Genomic DNA, 17,456 nt, shown 5'->3' on the forward strand with positions numbered 1-17,456 from the left:
TTTGGAGTTTGAACTCCTGAAAATTTCCCCTCATTAAAGTGAAGAAGTATGTCCAAAAGGTGAGTGCTCTTTCTCTCTCTCTCTCTCTTTTTTCACTCACATGTTTAAGACTATAGTTTACATTAAAACATGATTGTCCATTGACAATTTCTGGAACATTTGGAAAGGACAAATGCCAAGTTAAATTCATTTTAAAAAATGAAGACACAATCAGGTGACCTGAACATCCCCTCTTTTATTTTTCACCTGGCTAGTCCATAAGTCATCTGCCCTTCAGAGAGGCTAAGGGTCTTTAAGCCCTTCTTTCCATTACAACCACCTGGGCCACAAGAGTCCTGGCCCCAGGCTACACCTAGGGCTTTGCTTCACTTTGAAAGGGAAGGCAAGTTTTAAAGCTGCTGAAGTCTCAAAGAGTAGGATCCCCACCTCCCTTCTCTTTCCATTACCTCAACCAAAGTGCCAAACCAACCAGCCCTGTAGGCTAAGACAGTGACAGGGAAGGCCAACCTCTGTTCCCCAACAATGACGTTCTCTGGAGAGGATGCAGGGGTTAGGAGTTGGACAGTGTAAAGCTTTCTTTCCAGGCCCTTGACCTTCCACATATACCTCGAACAATCCTGACTTTTTCTTTGGAGTGGGTACCACCAAGTTAACATGTCTCTGGATGTTCTAGATTCTTCTAAGGAAGAAGGTAGAAAGAACCCTGAGGCTACTCAGATAAAGGCTTTCTAGGAGGAGGTCATGCCCATTAAGCAAAAAGCTTTGATCTTTAGTCACAAGGGAAGGTGGCAATACACACACACACACACAGTCACACGTGCAGGTTACCCCAGCGAGAACACACATAGGCAATTTTAATGAAAGAGGTTCCTGTACCACATTATTAGCAATAAATCTACACCATTCTTTGTTGGTTAAAATCATTATGATCATCATCGCTATCATTACTGAACTCATTATTCTTGTGTTACTATCAGAGTAGATTTATGATAATACCCACCATTACGCCTGAGTTAAAGAAGGTGTAAAGGTTTGATTAATAGCTGCTTTCATGTTTTAATACTCGACATTTTCTCACATTTTTTCTAAATAAGGACCATGATAATTACAGGCAGTAATTACTGCTTTTGTTAGGAGTGTGTAATTAGCCACATATGCATTGTTCCTTGCACACACACACACAAAAAGACAGTTTGTGCCACACATTTAGGGTAGGCAGAGTTTGGATGGGTCATCACTGGGTGCTCTGACAAAGGGAGAGATGGGTCTGCAGTTCTGCCCTGTCGCTACCTGCAGGGGACACTGAGAATTTGTTTTGAATGAAACCGGATTAAGTTGGAAATGAAATATTCGGCAAGACTTACAAGGAAGGGTGGTTGCAGCTGGAGATCTGCAGGTGTCTGACACCTAAAGGGGCAACTCTAGCCTCAAGGCCCAGCCTTGCGAAATGCGATGCATATCTGTGTGCTCCGGGGTATAAAAATCCCAGGGCCTTGTCTCCTCTCCTCTAGCAAACACCAGGCTTGTGGCCGGCCTCGCATCAGTCATCCTCCTGCGCTGAATTAGCCCGGGAGCTTTCCCGGCCTCTGGGCTCCCAGACTATCTGTCCCTTAAAGGTTACACACTGCCGTGCCTCGCTTTGTCTTCCTCGTGCCCTTTCCTGGCAAAAATGGAGACATCACATCCTTGCCCAGCCCCGGCTCAGTATTTATGAAGGTTTTCTGACAAATAGGCAGGCTGGCCACGCATGGGTGACTGCCTTCATTCCGCACTTGGCTTGTTTACATAGGACCAGCACCATTTCCACGGATTAAACAAATCACAGGGAGAAGGAGACATTTATAATCCGCCAACGAGGCCACAAGGCAGTTGGAAAAAATGTGCTAGTGAATGTGTGTGTTGCGACTGTGCAAAGAGAAAACGAATGCTCTGTCCCCCAGGCTGACCTTCGAGAGGGGGATACCGGCGACGTGTGTGTGCGCGCGCCCACCCGCGGGCACGCGCCCAGAGGGGCTGCGTGGATTCGCCTGCAGGGAGACTCCGGTTAGAGTGACATTAAATTACCTCAGGTTTCCCTCTCCCGACAATGCACACAAAGGCCAGGGAGGGCAGAAGCGCATTCACCCACCCGGAGTGTTAAATGTGTCGTGCATGTGGCTGGCCCGTGAGACATTGTGCACACGCCAGCCTCGCGGGACCCCTACCCAACACTTAACCCTTGGCAGGCGGGCCCGGAAAATAGTAACTCCAGGGAGGCGCGCCTCAAGGGTTGTTTTAGACCCCCGCCGGCTGTGCGAGGCTCGCTCAGGCCCGTGCGTGGCGCAGGCGAAGTCATGTGCGCGCGCGCGAGTGTGAAGGAGTGTGTGGTGCGTGTGTAAGAAAGAATGTGTGCGCCTGTATGTGGGGTGTGTGCGTAAGATCAAGTGTATATTTTACGTGTGCGTGTACGGTGTTGAGTGTGCGCGTGTTGCTGGGTGTAGTGTCTGAGTGCGTGTGCATGGATGTAAGGCTCGCGTGTGGCATGAATGTGTGGGCGTGTGTGCAAGTGTGTGCGCGCATGTGTACACTGCCAGAAATCGGATCATTTATAGAACTAACCTCGCTTCACCCGGAAGTATTCGCTGACCCCTCCACCCAATTAAATAAAACAAAGCAAAGGGCCAAGCGGGCCTCCGACGGCTAAGCTCTAGCTGAGCTGAACACGGGATCGGCGTCAGCCTGGCTGTCTGTAGCGCTTGAGGCTGAGGCCGGACCTGGGCGGAGGCTCCGGCTCTTGGCTCCCGGCTCTCGGCTCCCCGTCACCCGCCGCCTCCTCGCGCCGCCGCCGCTGCGCGGCAGGCACAGCCGGGGCTTGCGTGACACCAGACACCCGCCCCGGGCCGCGGGAGAAGGAAATTCCCTACAAAATAGCAATGGTTCCGAGAAAAGGATCACAACAAAATATTGAATAAATTCCCTTTTAATTTATTTGATCATTCCACATTACGGGGCTATGAATTGCTCAAATTTGATAACAAGTACTCAATTCAACTCATTATGTAAGTTAAATTAGACTTCGATAAAATTTTAGTGGCGCGCAGTGGTTCCTCGAATGAAATGTAATTTGTGCAAGAATTTGTTGTATCTGTCACAAATATTTCCAATTAGCGACCGTAATTATTTGATAGTTTCTGCAATTATGGCTTAAACGGGTGAATTTGGGACTGTGGAGGACCCTAATTGGCCTAAATTTGATATTTTGCATATTTGCATAATGAGGAAATTGGTAGAAAATTGTGTTCATTCATTTGTGAAAAATCCTATGAATTTTATGAATTTGAAAGCTCTGTTTGTGCAGACTGTGACTTTGCCTGCTGATCCCTGAGGAGCTGACGCTGAACGCCTGAATGGGCAGCGCGCCAACTTCACTGCTCCAGGAGGGGGTGGGGAGGGAAAAGAGGAGGAGGAGGAGGAAGAAGAGGAGAAACGGGTTGGGGGACAGGCTGCAGTAGCGGTGGGCGGACGCGCTACCATAGCGCATGCTCTGCGGGCCGGGACTGCGGGTGGAAGTCCCTGGCTCACCTAGGGGTGTGGGATGGGTGGAATGGGTGGGTTGGCAGTCGGTGGGGAAGTTGCTCCGGGTGTCATACCAGCCCGATTACAAGCGGCGGCTGCCCTGTTATATAACTGCGCGCGCTCGCGCGTACACACACACATACACACACACACACACACTCTCTCTCTCTCTCAAGGAGAAATATACCCAACCCGCCAGGTGGAAGGGGTAATTGTGGAGGGGTGAGGTCTTGAGATGATGGTAACTGTGCACTTGTTTAAGTTAAATTGCTAAAGCTTCTCCTCTTCAGTAAAAATGTTTGATCTATGGCGCTGTCAATTTAAAGTGTTTAAAGAGAAGCAAAAGCATAGATTTTAAGCTGCTTTGCCCAGCACCCATTCATCATGCATCAGGGATTTTAAAGTTTCATGGTTGCTGTGGTTTAACATCTCAACTCTCTGATACAAGAATCTGGATGGAGGAAATAGCTCTGCAGCTAGAGGCTTATGACTAAAGGAAAAAGATCATGGCAAAAAAAAAAAAAAAAAAAAAAAGGCACCAAAATACTCATTTCAGTTCAATCAAAGAAAGGATGTTTTATTTTGAGGGGAAGGGGTATGTTAGTTATTGTAAGTAGACTGAAAGCCACTTTTAACTAAAAATTACTAAAACAATGCCACCAATTTCTTTGAAGGTTCAGTGGGAGACGCTTTTTGAAAAGAGAACAGAACACCACAACACTCCATCTCCCTTGTAACACATATTGGTTTTCCCTAAGCATTTTCTTGCAAATATCCTGTATTTTCATCAAAACCCATCAAAAAATGTCATCCTCTATATTTCTTGAATGTAACATTTTTTATTCTCCCTTAATTTCTATAGATTTTGGATGCATAAAACCGACCAAAACAGACTCATAGTGAAGAACATGATATCTGGCTTTGCAGTTAAGTGCTCTGTAAAACTGCTCTACTTGCGAACATTACTTTTGCTAGGAAGGACTTTCTTATCTACAGGGAAGTGGGTAATGTGAGTGTCTAACAGGCTATAAATGCTTAAGTGCTTTGTTTCACAGTGCATTTTCAGTAAAGGTCAAAATAAATTCATCTTCCTTTAATGCAGTATTTATGTTTGTGCAGGGTTTGGTATAAAATTGCCATTAAAAATTTGTATGAAAAAATGAATAGGAAAATGGGAGCTGTGTCTTTGGTTTGGATTTTCATGGATGGAAAGGTATCATTTGGAGTTAGAAACAAACAGAAGAAATCTAATTAGCAAAGTAACATCAAATTTGAACAATGCAAAAAAACCATTTTACTAATATTTAAGAGGAATTAAATAGGCCCTTTTCAATTTTAATTTAAATATTCTTGGAAACATATGATCTTTATGTCCAGTGATCAGAAAATAGTGGCAATAGTATCCCACCTCACAGGGTTTTGATATAAGGGCAAGATAAAAGACCAAAAATATTGGTTACAAGTGTCCTACTATTGTATTATTGTTGATGACATCATTATTATCATAATCAGTAGTAGTAGTAGTAATAGTAGTAATGCTGTGACATTATTATTAAGTTAATGTATAAAGAAGGACCTTGGGGGCAGTGTTGAAAATTAGCACAGACCTTCTTGGATTACACAGTGGAACGGAGCAGGTCATTCACATCAACTTTCAGCTTGCACATGTGATCAGTGATCACCATAAGTAGAGAGATCTTCAAATACAAAGAATAATAGTTCATTCTCTTCTTCATTTAACAACACATTGTGTTAAATTTGGGGATTATAGATATTATTTATTTAACCTGTTCCAGAGATCATGAAGCACCACTTAAATGCTGAAATTTAAGGTGATCCCTGATCATTGTGGTGAATAAGGAACACAAAAAATGTCACACTGAAACTGCAGGATCTGCTTCAAGCATAGGTCGAAGACAGTATTAATATTAATTTTTGTACTTTTTTGTTGGTTCATTTTTTTTAAGTAAATTCTATATCCAACGTGGGGCTTGACCTTATGACCACAAGATGAAGAGTCACACGCTGTACCAACTGAGCCAGCCAGGTGCCCCTTGTTGGTTCATTTTTAAAAAGAAAATTAAAGATTTTTGCGATGGTATTAATATTTCAATGTTACACTTTACTTTGTCTGTTTAAAATGTGAATATGTCTTTTTGAGTATTCTGTTATGCTTATTATGAATACGATAGCATCCCTGCTGCAAAAACTTTTTCAGAACAGTTACGGTCTGGAATGTTCATCATTTTGTTGTCCATATGACCTAAACCTCTACAGTAAAGATGTTTATGTTAAGCAAGATTGGGGGGAAAAATGGCCACTCAAGTTCCTTCAGAACTTCCTTCCTTCCTTCACTGTTTTTTCTGTTTCCTTCCACTTTCCTCCACCCCACCCATTAAATACTAATTGCCATCATTCTACATAGTTCAGGACAAATTTGTAAGATTAAGGGCTTGAAATATAATTGTTTTCCAAAAACTGTATCTGATTAAATCCATAAAGAAGAGGATTCCAGTGGTTTATGAGACTGTAGGAAATGGTGGCCCCTTCATCTCTAATACCCGCCCCCATGACCAAGTGTAGCTCTTCATTACCTAGGTTTGTAGGCTTGCTCTCAGGCAAAGAAAAGGCTGAAGAGAGCAGAGCTACAGCAATCTCACCATGGGAACCTAGTCTGATCCCTTACCCTGAACATGTTAGAGAATTCACTTGCCAGCTTCCCATCATAATCTCTTTAATTTTCAGTCAAATGTGTGGTCAGAAAAAGTATTCATACTATAAAAGCTGGAAAGTGTGATAACAAAAACTCCTAACCCAGTTTATTAGCTGAATGTTTTTTAGAATTTCTATTTTAATAGATTATTCTTGTATATTTTCCTTTTTTGCATCTATTTCTTCTTCTCCTTTCCTACTACCACCAACTACTCTAACCAGACCATCAACGAATGTCACTTGGACCAATGCAGTAGCCTCCAAAGTATCCTCTCTGGCTCTAGTCTCTTCCCCAACCATTTCAGTCAGCTTGAACCTAACAAGTTAATCTTCCAAATGCCCTACTGTCATCAAATCCCTCTTCTACACTAAATATGCCAATAGCTCACCTTTTCCTCAAGGATAAAGTCCAAACTCTGTAAACTGGTTTTTAAAAGCCTTTCCACCCTCCATATCCAAACTTACTTCCCATGGTTCATCCACTGAATCCTGTACTTCAGTGAGATCTGTTTCAGAACACTCGTTATATACTCCAACCATACTTTCTAGTACCAGCTTCTGACTTCGTCTGCCTATTTCCTACATATTATCAGAGATCCAGCCTAATTTCGCAAATTCACTCATCCATTCATTCATTCTTTCATTCAATAACCATTTACTGAATGTGCCAAGAACTGTGCAAACTGCTGGGGAGACAAACATGAATACACCAGGTTCCAAGTTCTCAATGGAAAAGACAACCATGTAGTCGGCATTTGTCAGCAAGTAACTATACCATGGGATGGATCTTAGATAGGATTGAGATACAGCCAAAGTGCGATGGGAATGTCCCAGTCCAGTCAATCCTCCCCATTCTGAATTGTTCCTCTTTTAAACCCATCTCACCCTATACTGCTTAGTACAGCTGGTAAATTCCTGGAGAATAAAGGACTATCTCTCCTTTTGTGTCCCTCAGAACTCCCACTACTGTGCCTTAGATTAGAAACATTAATTAACTGACAGGTAGGCATGGTTGTAGTTGTATAATTGCCACTTTTAGTCACATGAGTCAAACCTGGTCCTTCTGTAGAATGGAGGGACCACGGTGAAAAATAGGTGTGGCCCCTCTCGATCACACCATGTAGGTGATCTGATCTTCTTGCCACCTGCCTCTGTAAGAACACTTAGAGGTATGGATAGGGCCAGAAGTGGGTGCTCAGACTTGTGGACATACCTTTATACATGATGGTTATCCCATATGTTGAAGATCATATAATAAAGATCCAAAGAATAGTAAATAAATAAAGGGAGTTTATTAAAAAAAAAAACAACACCTCTCAATTACTGCTGTCTTGGTACTGTCAACTTGATCAGTCACTTCCCCCACATCTTCACCAGTACCACCATCCCCACTGCCACTGCCATAATTGTTAGTTAGTAACAGGAATTCTTTATCTCAAGCCAAATCTGGAGGCATATTCCCCAATCCCATTATTGTTAATAATAATAGATATTGGCTTCATAAAGAATGTTACAGGACTCCCTTATGACTCAACACAAAGCAACATTATGCTCATGTAAATATAATTGCAGAGATTAGTAAGCTGCAATTCATCTATGAATAATCACAGAACTAAAAAGGTATTAGACAGGTTTAAAATACTCAAACTGGTGACACATGGGCCTTTTCATAAAACTGGGAAATACAATAAGTATTAGAACATCATTTGTTCAAGACACCTGGGTGGCTCAGTTGGTTAAGTGTCAAACATGTACATTGATCTCTGCTCTCCATTGCAGACCATCTAAAATGACGGTAAAGGAATAAAGAGGCTCTCTGCTTTTTTAAGCAGAGAGCCAGACAGGAGGTGACAGGTACAGAAGAAAGGCAAACAAAATTTCAGAAGCTAGAATGCAGAAGTACAAGAAGTAATTGACTTTGTAGACCCTCAAAACCAAGACTTGAGCCTGCAGTGGGGAGAACCTACAAGAAGCAAGCAGCCCTCACCCCACTAGCCAGGAGAGGCACAAGCAGTTGAAGTACCAGCACACCTCTAAAGGTGGCAATGTGGGGAGGACTGCAAACAGGAGGGGTGGACAAGTCTTTTAAAGATAAATCAATCCTTCCAAACCCACATCCCTAGAAGGAGATTAAAGATTTTTTTGTTTGGAGATGTTGGACCAGAAAGTACCTGGGGACACCAGCATATGGATGAGACAGAATGTGAGAAACCAGGGAATGGAGTGGAAGTCTGCCTACTAAATGCTAAGTTCTCCAAACCCTCTTCTCCTATTCTTCTATTTGGCTCTTAGAACACTGGGAGCCAGCATTTTAACTTTTCAGGATAGAATCTGGAGGATTCTTCTCTCAACAAATTGTCTGCAGTGATCAACAGAGATCTCAAAAACAAAACAAAACTGGTGGCCCTCTACCTGGTTGTTGTACAGTAAAGCCTACCAGTCAAAAAGCCTGACCATCTACACAGCACTTATTCACCACATCACATTATTTGAGTGCTGTGCTCATTCATTCATTCATGTATTTATTTATTTTAGTGCCTCACTTTCAAATGTGATTAGATAACCAAAGCCCATTAGACATTTGAGGACAGGTGCTAATGGAATAAGCACAGATTGAACCAAGCACACTGAGTAAAAAGGAACTCAGAGAAAACAGACCAGAACATAAGCAACTTCAAACAAACAAACAAACAAACAAACTATAATTATTAGGAGATACAAGACAATGTTGAAGCCATGAAAGAACAGGAGAATATTAGAGAGAAAGGATTCAGAGAATGAGAAAAAGTGCTAGGAATTTATTTTATTTTTTAAGAAGATTTTACTTATTTATTTGACAGAGAGAGAGAGAGAGCACAAGCAGGGGGAGCAACAGAGGGAGAGGGAGAGGGAGAAGCAGGCTCCCTGCTGAGCAGGGAGTCTGACAGGGGCGGATCTTAGGACCCTGGGATCATGACCTGAGCTGAATGCAGACACTTAACCCACTGAGCCACCCAGGTGCTCCCAAGTGCAGGGAATTTAAAAGTGTAAGAGCAGAAGTAAAAAAGACAATATGAAGGCTATAAGATAAATTTGGGGGAAAAAAAATCAACCAACGAAGAGGAATTCTAGAAGTAGATAACAGAGAAAATGAAAGGATAAAATTTTTTTTAAAGATTTTATTTATTTATTTGACAGAGAGAGATCACAAGTAGACAGAGAGGCAGGCAGAGAGAGAGAGAGAGAGAGGGAAGCAGGCTCCCTGCTGAGCAGAGAACCCAATGCGGGACTCGATCCCAGGACCCTGAGATCATGACCTGAGCTGAAGGCAGCAGCTTAACCCACTGAGCCACCCAGGTGCCCCTGAAAGGATAAAATTATCAAATAAATTATAGAAAAAAATTTTCTAGAGCACAAAGGCATACAATTTCCAGATATAAAAGGGCATACATCTCCATTGAAAATGGAGAATATAAAAAGAAAAGAAAATGGAGAATATAATGAATTTAAAAAAGAATTTTCAGAGATATCAGATGGCCAACAGACACATGGAAAGATGCTCAACATCAGTCATCCCCAGGGGAATGCAAATCAAAACCACAATGAGATATCACTGCACACCTGTGAGAATAGCTAAAATCAAAAACACAAGAAACAACAAGTGTTGGTGAGGATATGGAGAAACAGGAACCCTCATGTACTGTTGGCGGGAATGCAAATTGGTGCAGCCACTCCAGTGGTTCCAGCCACTCCAGTATGGAGTCTCCTGAAAAAGTTGAGAATAGAACTACCATATGATCCAGTAATCGCACTACTGGGTATTTGCCCCCAAAATACAAAAACACTAATTCAAAGGGAGTACATGCACCCCTATGATTATTACAGCATTATTTACCAATAGCCAAATTACAGAAGGAGCCCATATGTCCATCAACTGATGATGGATAAAGAAGATGTAGTGTATCCATTAATTGATCGATATATAATGTAATACTATTCAGTTATAAAAAAGAATGAAATCTTGCCATTTGCAACAACATGAATGGAACTAGAGAGTATAATGCTAAGCAAAATAATTCAACCAAAGAAAGACAAATCAAGAAACAGACCCTTAAAAAAAAAATTATTTGAGAGGGAGGGAGCTCAAGGGAGAGGGGCACAGAGAGAGGGAGAGAAAAACTTAAGTAGACTCTGTGCTGAGTGAGGACCCTGAGAAGAGGCTCAATCTCACCACCCTGAGACCATGCCTTGAGCTGAAATCAAGAGGTGGAAGCGTAATCGACTGTGCCACCTAGGCACCACAAGAAATAGACTCTTAACTACTGAGAATAAACTAATGATTACCAGAGGGGAGGTGGGTGAAACAGGTAATAGGGATTAAGGAGTACCCTTATGATGAGCATTAAGTAATGGATAGAATTGTACAGAATAGAGTTGTTGAACACCTGAAACTAATAAAGCACTATATGTTAACTATACTGGAATTAAAAATTTAGAAACCTAATGAAAAGACTTTCCAGCAAGTTATATGAACAGCTAAAAGAATTACAGGTAGTTGCCTTTGGGGATTAGGATTCAGGAGGTGAGGTGTGGGGCTGGGCACAGGTAGTTGTCATAAGGGTAATGGTACAATTTGACACTTTATGCAGTTACATGTACTACATTCAAAATATATGTAATTAAATGTACTAGTGAGAAGGAAATAGACGCAGCTACGAGAAAGGGAAACAAATATTAGAAATATCGCTTAGAAATATTACCTGGCATATGGAACCATCAGCAAAGTTTAGATCCCATTTCTAAGATTTTTACTCAGGTTTTCCCTCACCCTGTACACCTGCACTTTGGCTTGAGTAGGAGTGTAAGTTCTGAATGCCCTACTCCCAGAATATGACCATTAGATACTAATTCGGATTGTGATTCTTAAGACCTGGGTTTGAGTCTGTTCTGCCACTGACGGCTGGGTTACCTCAGGCATGTCCCTAATCTCTCTGGGCCACAGTGTCCTCATGTATAAAATTAGGGATTGGCCAAGATCAGAAGTCACACACTGGCAGCCCAGAAACTAAATCTGGTCCACAGCTATATTAGGCCCACATGGTGTTTTAAAATGTTTAAAAATAGAGATATGTCTCTATTTTCATTAAAATTCACAAGATTCCAGCAACAGTAAATCCACATTTCTTCCTGGCAACAACTCAATGGGACTGATAGGACAGGTACTGTTCAAGTGGCCATAGGCCCGTCCCTGTCATCACAGGCTGAGTCCCACTATGCATCTGAGTTTGAGATCCTGGGCTAGGTAACTGTTTAAGTCCCTTCCAAGTCTAACATTTCATTCATTCATTTTCTCATTTATTCATTAAATGTTTCTTTCATTGGACATTTTCTATATGCTACTATGTTAGACATTGAGGACACAAAGATTAATGAGAGAGTCCTTGCTCTCAATGACTTTATAATCTATAGGGGGTGCTTAAAAACATTTACAACACTATTCAACACTATATTTGCTTAAATATATATAATTTATAAAATTTTATATAATTTGCCAAAGAGGTCAGTACCATGTACAGCAGGGTCTCAGAGGGTCATTTCACAGGAGAGACCCAGGAATCTTCATAGACTACCTGCTGATTTTGAGGTGGTTCTTGGAACATTTTAGGAGAACAAAGTAGACAACCCAAGTCTTGAAGCAACCCAAGTTTCAAGCAGTACACGGTCTGTTTCATTCCTAGTGGTGCATAATATTCTACCTGAAAATCTCAGGGACACATTGAACCTGTGATGCTAGGAATAAAATATAAAGTAATGGTGTATCCATGCCCTCTACTCAAAGACCATAAGGAAAAAATGGGTTTGATCATATACTGCAATGAAAGAGAACATGCATCATACTGAACCATGAGGCATCTATCTCAGTAAAAGGAGTTAGAAAGCATTTGTTATGGGATTTGGACTGGTGTTAAGTGAGCTGGAGAAGGGTTCAAGGAAATGAGGCCTGGATTTACACTGCATGCCATCAGGAAGTAAGGTAACACTTTGAAAGACTATCTTATCTACAAGATGAGGCGAATGAAGATAGGCCATAGCGGTTACTGGGAAAGAAGCAACAGTCACTCCTACTAGCCCAAGAAGGGAATGGTTGGTTATGTTCATGGTTTGAACAACGTTCTTGCTTTTGTTTTCATTCAGACATGATTATGAGGAGGTTTTGTTTTGTCTAGATCCATCATGGTCACAGAGTGGCCTTGTGTGGTGCTGGTACTCTGTGAAATTGCTTATGTTCAACAGAAGAGTACCAAAACCTAGCTGTGAGTGCCTGGCCAGCTCCTGATGTCAGTGGCAGCTTTTCTTTTTCTCAGGGGTTAAAATCTCGCAATTTCTAATTCTCTGTCCAAATTAACATTCAGTTTAAGCAGTCTTCTTCATCCAATGCTGACAGACTATGTTTAGCAGCTCTATATTGTGCCTCTTCTTGGAAAATATTACTAGTCAGTGTCAGACCAGGCCTTCTTGACCTGGGGTCACGCAGCCATATCTCCCCAGACCTCTTCTGCACATTTTTATGGATGGAGACAAACAACTTCTTTTTGTATAAACACAGAGATGCATTCTTGTTACTAACCCCCTTAAAAGCATTTTTCATCCAAAAGAACATTCACATTTAATATCAATCCATGAACTCAAGGCTCTCAGAGATGGAGATGACCAACAAGCCTCCTCGTCATCACTTTTCCCTGAGTCCAGTCCATCTTCTCTGTCAACAGAATCATTGTCTGAAAATATATGTTCTAAGTAGTCTCTGCCAATTTCTTCCCTTCTTCCCCTTAAATGAAAAGCTAAGTCCTTATCATAAAATCTAAGGTCAGGGACACCTGGGTGGCTCAACAGTTAAGTGTCTGCCTTCGGCTCAAGTCATGATTCCAGAGTCCTGGGATTGAGCCCCACATGGAGCCCCACATTGGGCTCCCTGTTCAGCGGGAAGCCTGCTTCTCCGTCTCCCATCTCCCTGCTTGTGTTCCTTCTCTGTGTCTCTGTCAAATAAATAAATAAAAATCTTTAAAAAAAAAAATACCTAAGGTCCTTCACGACCCTAGTCCCAGCCTATACTCTGCAGTCTCATCTCCCAGCAGACTATTCACTCCCCCATCACCCCCCTACACACCCAAGAACTTCCCCAGCTGGATGCCACAGCTCCACTCTGCTTTGCCTGGCTCAGAATTCATTTTTGAGTTAGTAACTTCCTTTCTCTCTTTTATTGTACTTTTAAGATTTTATGTATTTATTTGACAGAGAACACAAGCAGGGGGAGGGGCAGAGGGAGAGGAAGAAGCAGATTACCTGCTGAGCAGGGAGCCCCTCCAGGGGCTCCATCCCAGGACTCCGGGATTAGGACCTGAGCCAAAGGCAGACATCCAATCAACTGAGCCACCCAGGCACCCTGCACTTACTTTTCACATATCTAGAACTGTGTGAGTTTTGTTGGGCTATGGTTTTGATCCATCTCTTTTATGGAAGGTACTACATCTTGACATCCCCACTGGCACATAGTATTTGCTCCAAGAATGTGTAAAAGAAAACCTCTGTGTGCATACACATACATACACAGTCCCTTTTACCTCATTCTACAGTGGCAACCCTCAGACTGTGTTAAAACACTTACAGTCGATGAAAACATCACTCACTCCCCAAGTAGCCCATTTAGACTTTCAACAGTTTTGTTAGAAAGTTCTTCCTTATACTGGTCTCAGATTTGTTTCTCTTCCAAACGAATTCTTTCAGGCATTTGAAGTCAGCACTTATGTCCCTCCTATCTTCTCTTTCCTGGGAAAATACTATGGTTTTCACTACCCTGGTGTTTCCTCTGACACATTCCAGTTTGTCTACATCCCTCTTAAAACTCCAAGCAAGGAACGGGACAGAATTTTCCAGATGTGGTCTGAGTATCATTTCAGGGTAATGGAGAACCACTGGCTCCCTCCTTCTAGCCTAAGATCCCATTAGATTACTTGACCCCATTGTCAATGAGTTTACAGGCAATTCAAAACCTTTGTCTTTTGGGATTTTTATCTGTTTTGTAAGTGCTGCAGCTAATTCATGCCTCTCTCATCTTAACTAGCACATTGATTTTTTTGGACCCATGGGTAGAAACTTGCATTCATCCCAGTTTCCTTTCATCTTGTTATGTTTAGCCCATTACCTTATCCTTGGCAAGGACTTGTTGCATCCCACGTCTCTTTCTGATGGCATCATCTGCAGTTTGGTTGATCATGCTCTCTACCACCTTCCAAATTAACATAAACACTAAAAGGACTAGGTTATGGTCAGAGTCCCCATGGCTAAATAGCCCTCACTGCCTTTTCTCCCTCCTTATTTTTTTTTAAAGATTTTATTTATTTATTTGATAGAGAGAGAGAGAGAGACAGCGAGAGAGGGAACACAAGCAGGGGGAGTGCGCAAGTAAGAAGCAGGCTTCCCACCGGAGCAGGGAGCCCCATGCGGGGCTCAATCCCAGGACCCCGGGATCATGACCTGAGCTGAAGGCAGGTGGTTAATGACTGAGCCACCCAGGCTCTTTATTTTTTCTCTCTTATACTCTTTCCTCTCTGTCTTGTTCCAAAAAGAGTCAAAGCAGCTCCCTAAGACTTACTTAATACTACAAACTCCTTCCAAATGACATGTGTCCAAATCAGCACCCCTTCAAGACAGTCATTCGACAAGTTACCAATCCACCAAATTGTCCTGGCATCATACCCACTGTTTTCTCTCACGCCCAAAGGATACAGTAAGAGGCAATCCTTCCTTACTTCCAGGTTTATTAGACCTATCATATTTCTCTCTAGAAAGAAATGTTTTGTTGGTTGTGACTTGTCATGGAGACCTAGAGGCCAGTTTCTTCTTTTAGGAGCTCACAATCTATCCCGTCAGTGCTCTGTTGTAGATTCTCCTTTGGAACAGATAAGGTATCCTCTCTTTGGACAACCTCAATGACATTACACTTTATCTGTCTTCCAAAACAGAGAAAATACTGGTATCTGTTGAATACCTATACATAGTAGCTCCATAGTGGCATTTTCTTAAGGTTTTTGTTTTGTTTCTAAAAAAGAAGTCCAGGGACACCTGGATGGCTCAGTTCGTTAAGCATCAGACTCTTGATTTAGGTTCAGGTCATGATCTCAGGGTCGTGGGATCAGGCTGTGTGAGGCTTCATGCTCAGCAGGGACTCTGCTTCTCTCTCTACCTGCCCCTCCTCCGGCTTGCATGCACAAAATAAATAAATAAGTCTTTAAAAGTAAATAAATAAAAAGGAAGTCCAATTTAAACTAGAAACTTCATTAATTTAAGGTACCTCATGGAGAGCACAGCAAGTGCCGACAATACATTGAATACAGTTCAGTGAAGATCTCAAGTTCTCTAAACCTGAGTTTAGAGTTGTGTTGGGGTTTCATTTCTTCCCTCCTATTGTAACTTAGAGCTCTGAGGAGTTTACTGAGTACCTCGGTGACAGAGACAGTCTAGTTCAGGGAGTAAGGCCAAGGCCTGAGAACCATAAGTGATCCTAATCAATGATCTTAAGGCAGCCTTTCCATCAGTGGATTATACTTCAGGACACTTAGAATTGAGCCTAAAGATCCTAATCTAACCCAAACCAATACCACTATATAAAATAACTGGAAAGGAATTAACTAAGAGACTTTGACACTCTTCTTCCACTTCAAAAGGCTGGGGTGTTCTCTTCTAGGGGAGAAAAAAAAAAAAGCCAAAAAATGTCAACCTTAACAGGATAGGTTCAGACTATACTGAAACTGGAAAGCTCCTAGTAGAGCTTTATGTTTAGCAAAAAGACCTAAAGCACTTCTTTCAAAGTCAGTTCAGTTATCATTTCCCATATGCAATCTTTCCAGGACTCTCCCCAGGCTGGGTGGGGCCCCATAGCATCCTGGGCATATCTCTGGCACTGCCCTTATTACAGTATTTTGAAATGTCTTTTTACATTTTGGTGTGCCTACACTCTACATTGATTGTTTTCAAAGGGCAGGGACTATCTTATTTATCCTGGTGCTCCTAGTGCCTGGCATTGTGCCTGGAATGGAGCAGGAGTTCAGCAAATATTTACTAATCTTAATGGAGCAATTTCTCAAGCCTTTTAAGTTCATAATGTCCACTGTACATTTTGTTCAACTCCCCCTCTCCCTTAATTTTAAAAGGCCATATGAAATTTAATACATTATTTCAGATTCATGAACACTTTGCTCATTACATTAGTCTTGTTAAAGGAGTCCATTATTTTAGAAATCCTGCTAGAAGAGAGCTCTTTGTCACTGTAGGAAGTTTTCCATGGATTGCTGGAGCTTGAGAGGACGGGGGACACCCCATATCTTCTGCTTTCTGTGGATTCCAGAATGTTAATGAGGAGTGAATACTTTAGACATCATCTTGTCAAGTGCCTCAGTTTGAGGACAAGAAATCCAAGTTTAAAGAGGCAAAAGGAATTTTCCTTGAACACATAGTAAATATAGCACAGCCAGAACTAGAACCCCAGTCCTGTGACCCTAATGCTCTTCCCATGATTTCCCCTCCCCCACCTCATGAAATCGGCTCATGAGACGTTTGACTTCTCCATCCCTTTTAGGCTGTAGGCCTAAAGCCAGCAGCAAAGTACCCAGAAGCAGGGTAGGGCTGGGACAGGCCTCCTACTGAGGAGCAGCCTATACTGGTCATACAAAGGTGTGGGGCCTAAAGTACGAAGAAGAGGGTTCAGCTGCCCTGGCAGCCACTAGTTCACAACATGTGGTAACTGTGGCTCCTAAGGAGTCTTGTCATCAACCTTGTGAAGATGACTTATTATTCTTCCACATACGGATGAGGAAACAGAGGCTCAGACGTGGCATGTGGGAGCAGTCCTTTGTCAAAAGCAGAAAGGCACTGACTTGCTGTTTTAAGGTAACAGGTAGGATGTGGCTCTGATGGCCTGGAAGGGGTTGGGGTAAATGCTGCTCCAGGAAGCCCTCTTTAGGACACACAGGTTAAGAATCCACAGCCACATGGGCCCCTAACATGGCTCTCCTGGGCCTTGGGTATGCTAAGGGCATATGCCACAGGCAGGGGTCATTCCCCTAAAGAGCTAGTCCTGCATACATCAGTTTTAGGCTCTAGTCCTAGTTAAACATCCTCCATCTGAGGAAAGAAACATACCCCAGCACTCT

This window comes from Enhydra lutris, unplaced genomic scaffold (assembly GCF_002288905.1).
Source record: "Enhydra lutris kenyoni isolate GAN:26980312 unplaced genomic scaffold, ASM228890v2 scaffoldscaffold19, whole genome shotgun sequence".
In the NCBI taxonomy this organism is placed as follows: domain Eukaryota; kingdom Metazoa; phylum Chordata; class Mammalia; order Carnivora; family Mustelidae; genus Enhydra; species Enhydra lutris.